Raw genomic sequence first — 5,704 nt, 5'->3', positions numbered from 1 at the left:
CTGATGCTAGGAATTAGGAGTCAAAGCAGAGGAGGACAGAGCCTTGGCCCTCAAGAATCCCACAGCAAGCACACGGATACAATGTATAAAGTATGAATGCCAGAGTAGCAACAAGTAACAAATGCCATCATAATGATAAAGCAGAGAAAGAGTGGAAGCCTGGGTAAGGAGCAAGTCTGCAGGGCTGGGTAACACACAGAGGGGTTTTGTTTGAGAAAATTGGATAAGAGTCAGAGGCAGGTACTGGGAAGAGTATTTCTGGCAGAGGGAATAGCATGTGCAAAGGCACAGAGATGGAAAAATAACATGACTTATCTGTCCCAGGAGGAAGGCGGGGATGCCAAAGGTTGAGTGGGTCACCAACCAAGGGGGATGGAGCTAGGCTTTGAATAGGCCCTTGGAGTCAGAAAGACCTGGTTCCAGTGAAAGCCATCCCCCCCACTAGCCAATCCTCATTTTTCCTCATCTCTGAAATGGGAAGATAGTATATAACTTCCTTATGGTTGAGAGATTGACATGAGACAATATATGTAATGCTGGAGCATAGCGCCGTTATGTGGTAAGCATCGTGTTAAAAGTGTGTAGGGTGCTCACGTCAGCAGCACATATACTAAAATTGGAATGACACAGGGATTAGCATAGCCCCTGTGCAAGCAAGACATGCAAATTTGTAAAGTGTTCCACATTTTGGAAAGAAGAAAGTTTCTAGGACTTCCCTGGTGGTATAGTGATTAAGAATATTCCTGCCTGAGGAGAGGGGAGGAGAGGGTGAGATGTATGGAAAGAATAACATGGAAACTTACATAACCATATGTAAAATAATTTGCTGTCTGGCCCAGGAAACCTAAACAGTGGCTCTCTGTCAACCTGGAGGTGGGGGATGAGGAGGGAGATGGGAGGGAAGTTCAAAAGGGAGGTGATATATGTATACCTATGGCTGATTCATGTTGAGGCTTGACAAAAACCAATAAAATTCTGTAAAGCAATTATCCTTCGATTAAAAAATGAATTAATTAAAAAAAAAAGGAAAAGAATATTCCTGCCAATGCAGGGGACACAGGTTTAATCCCTGGTCCAGGAAGAACCCAGGTGCCTGGGAGTAGCCATGCCCATGCGCCACGGCTACTGAAGCCACATGCCCGTTTCTTGCTCCATGAGAGAAGCCACCGCAATGAGAAGCCGCAAGGAAGAGAAGCCCCCACTTGCCACAGCTAGAGAAAGACCATGCCTAGCAACAAAGACCTAGTGCAGCCAAACTGAAAAAGATTTGTGCTGTTGAAGTAAGTTCAGTCCCTCAAACCAGGGATTGAAACCATGGCCCTTGCGTTGCACTGGACCACCAGGTAAGTCTCCCAAGTTTTATTTTCATACAAAGTTCCCAGTCCTATTGGGTCATTTAAAGGATCATTCTTAAATGATTAAATTAGATCATTTAAATGATCATCAAAATTGATCGAATAAAGTTCATTTTAACTTAATTACCTCTGTTATCTCTTTTTCGGAGAAGGCAATGGCAACCCACTCCAGTACTCTTGCCTGGAAAATCCCATGGATGGAGGAGCTTGGTAGGCTGCAGTCCATGGGGTCGCGAAGAGTCAGACACGACTGAATGAGTTCACTTTCACACTTTGGAGAAGGAAATGGCAAGCCACTCTAGTGTTCTTGTCTGGAGGATTCCAGGGAGGGCGGAGCCTGGTGGGCTGCCGTCTATGGGGTCGCAGAGTTGGACACAGCTGAAGCGACTTAGCAGCAGCAGCAGCATCTCTTTTTGCCTTTAACGACCCTGATGCTAGGAAAGATTGATGGCAGGTGGAGAAGGGGACGACACAGAATGAGATGGTTGTGTTAGGTAGTTAGAGTAGGAAACAGGAGTCCAGAATGATAGTGGCTAAAAGATAACGAAGGGAAAAGCCACCGAAAATAGAACAAAGAAAGGTCCGAGGACCGGAGTGAGGACCTCAGGTAGAACAAACAACACTCCTGGCTAGCCCAGTTTACATAGGGCAGGCCTGGGGGGAGGAAAATGCATATAAAAAGAGGAGCCACAGGGCCGGGGTCTCTCTCTCTCCTCGTACCCCCCACCCCCCCATCCCCCCCACCCCCCGCGCCTTCTCCCACCCTGCACTTGAGCTCTCTCTCTCCCTCCCCTCCCGGAACCCAGCGCGCTGGGGCGCTTCCCCACTCTCTTTGCGTCTTTGGGTTGGCATGCCCTCACGCAATGAGGATGGATTTTCCTGCTATTTTCTAAATAAAATAGAGCTGTAACACGGAGCTGTAACACTGATTTGTCTAAGAGCTATAACACGGTCTGTCCAAGACCCGAGAGCTGTGCCGTGCCTAGGGCTTTAATGTCCATCACTCCAAATCTTTGTTGTGATGAGACAGAACCGAGGAGCATACACTCGCCTGAGAGCTGGATGGCATCGCTGACTCGATGGACACGAGCCTGAGCAAGCTCCGGGAGTTAGTGATGGACAGGGAAGCCTGGCGTGCTGCAGACCATGGGGTCACAAAGAATTAAAAGCAACTGAGTGAATGAACAACAACCTCTGTAAAGGCCACATCTCCAAATACAGTGACATTCTTTTTTTTTTTTTCCTATGCTACATTTTTTTACCACATTCTGGGGTTCTGGGGGATTAGGGCTTCAACAGATGAATTTGAGGAGACACAGATTAGGCCATAACAGCCTGTTCCGGAGTGTAACAATAGTGGCTAACACAGGGATTCCAGGCACTGCTTGTTTAGATACTGTGTATTAACTCCTTCAATACAAACGTAACCCTAGCAGGTAGGTCCTATTGTGATGTCTAGTTTATGGATGAGAAAACCAAAGCTCAGAGCAGTTTAGTGATAGCCTCAGGTCACACAGCTGGGAAGGGGCAGAGACAGGATATGGACCAGACAGTCTGACCCCCCAGGGTCCCGCTCTCCCCTCTTCTAGCCTTCCCACCACCCCACAGCAGTGGCTCTCTGCATCCCCACGACCACCCTTCAGGATGTCCTGGACTGGGGGTCGACTCAGCTAGGATCATACCCTTAACTTTTCCCTCACCGTCCAACATTTAGGTACTTGTTACTTAACTTTTTTAATCCATTATTACAAGGCCAGAATGAACAAGTTCAGACACAGAGCTTATTTCTTCTTTAGGATTTTATAGATGTGTGACTCCCAGGTCAAAGGGAGTATTTTATGATGACTGAGAGCCTCAGAGAAGTGTTCCTGGGCCTGAAACTTGAGCTGGAGCCGAGCACCTGCACCACCCACCTACTTGGGGGTAGGGGAGACTGAGATGCAGAAATGCCATCAGACCTGCCCCACCTCAGCCACCATTTAGTCCCTGCCACTTTTGCCTTAGAAGGTTCCAGATCCCCCAAATTCTGGCATTTCTGACACTCTCCAAGTCCAAAGTAACAAAGTTGTTTGTTTGTTTGTTTTGGCTGAGCTGTGCTGCATATGAGATCTTAGGGATCAAACGCTTGCCCCCTGCTTTGGGATTGCAGAGTCTTAACCATTTTTATAAAGATCTGCTGATGGTCATGGGACTGGGATGGGACCTGGGATGTGCATTTTTAAAGCTCTCATAATTCAGATGCAGAGGACCCTGGTCTATGCTTTGAAAAAACATGGTTCTGGGGATCAAAGCCCTCTTTAAGCCACTCCTAGCTCCTAGCTAGGCTCCTAGCTGCTGCTAGCTCAGCTCTTCCTTGAACTGACTTCCATGGGGCCAGGAACAGACGAGGACTCTGCCAGGATGACTGAGCGCAGGAATGACTGGAGCATGTAACCTACCGGGGGGTTGTTCCACGCCTCGCCTCCTGCCTGGTCTTGTCCTCAGCCTTATCCCAGCTCCCAGACCTCATTGCACCTTATGGCTCAGCTGGTAAAGAATCTGCCTGTAATGAGGGCGACCTGGGTCAGATCCCTGGATTGGGAAGATCGCCTGGAGAAGGGAAAGGCAACCCACTCCAGTATTCTGGCCTGGAGAATCCCATGGACTGTATAGTCCATTGGGTCGCAAAGAGTCAGACATGACTGAGCAACTTTCACTTTCAGGGGTAAAGAACCCACCTGCCAATGCAAGATACGTGAGATATGCCGGTTCGATCCCTGGGTCAGGAAAATCTCCTGGAGAAGGGCATGGCAATCCATCCCAGTATTCTTGCTTGGAGAATTCCATGGACAGAAGAGCCTGGCGGGCTATAGTCCATAGGGTTGCATGAGTCAGACGTGACTGAAGCAACTTAGCATGCATGCATGCTCTCTCCTCACATAGAGGGCTTGGCTGAACCCCAACACCTCTGCCACTTCCCCTATGACTTTGGGCACCTCTCTGTGTCCCTGGGCCACCAAGTGCTCCCCCTTTTGAGATGGATATATTAGGTCCTCTCATGTTATTTCCTGCATTAATCATTTCCATCTCACAGGGAACCTAAAACCTATTGGTGTCACTTCAGGGGTAGGGGGACAAAGAGCTCCTTTATGTCAGCATGGAGGAGAACTCCGTGAGAACAAAGTGGTAGAAAACCATGCTAAGTTACTTCAGTTGTGTCCGACTCAGCATCCCTGTGGACTGTAGCCCGCCAGGCTTCTCTGTCCATGGACTTCTCCAGGCAAGAATACTGGAGTAGGCTGCCATTTCCTCCTCCAGGGAATCTTCTCTACTCAGGGATGAAACCCACGTCTCTTAAGTCTCCCACACTGGGAGGCGGGTTCTTTAAAAGTGTAACTAAGAAGGGATTTTATCAGAATAGGATGCTTGTGAGATTTACAAGTGGGCAGGTGAGAAATGCCACCCCCAGAGAACTTAGTGGGCTACAGTTATATAATCAAAGAAAAACTGGGGAGGAGGAGAAAATCTTCTTTCCCTTTTTTGAGTAGACATCATGTTTCCATCATCAGTTCCTCCTCCAGATTGAGCAGGGGAGTTTGGTCCCTCCATGATCAAGCTAGGTCCATAAACTGTTGATTTTTATGCATGTAGAGAGCACGTCCTAGGAATCATTAACTCACTGAGCTCACTGGGCAGGGTGTGGGTCTCCTGCCTCCATTGTTTTATTGTTCTGGGGCACATCCCGTGCTTCTGTTGCATGCTTTTGTTGTTAAGCAAGCCTGCTTGATTTTGTGGTTAAGCAAACCTGCTTTCTTGAGTACTCATTAACTTACAGGGGTCTCTCATATTTTTCTATTTACAATTCCCTAGTGGGATTAACTATTTAATCACCCCCTTTGTTCTTTCATTTTGTCCCTATCAAACCTGTGATGCTGAAATAAAGGGAGGAAGCTACCAAAGCTGGACCAGGAGAGGGAGATGGAAACCAGAGAGGGTGTGGGCCTTGCCTGGGGTGAACCAGCAAGAGAAGAGAGTCCTGAGCTGGCTCTGAGTTCTCACTGCCAGTTATTTTTAAAAAGTTTTATTTATTTATCTGACTACGCTCGGTTCTTAGTTGCAGCATGTGGGATCTTAGTTCTCTGAGCAGGGATCCAACCCAAGCCCCTGCATTGGAAGCACAGAGTCTTAACCACTGGGCCACCAGGGAAATCCCCCGACCAACCCACACTACCTGTTTTGAGGCTGCTCTTGACTGAGGTTGATAGGGAGATTGATGGGGAGAGAGTATTTCTATAACAGGGGAGGGAAGCAGGAACTAGTGCCCCTGGGGGTGCCTTCTCCATGTCCAGTCTCCCCCTCCAAAAGGCCTT

This window comes from Capra hircus, chromosome 5, assembly GCF_001704415.2.
Source record: "Capra hircus breed San Clemente chromosome 5, ASM170441v1, whole genome shotgun sequence".
Lineage (NCBI taxonomy): Eukaryota > Metazoa > Chordata > Mammalia > Artiodactyla > Bovidae > Capra > Capra hircus.
Note: the sequence above shows the minus strand (reverse complement) of the source record.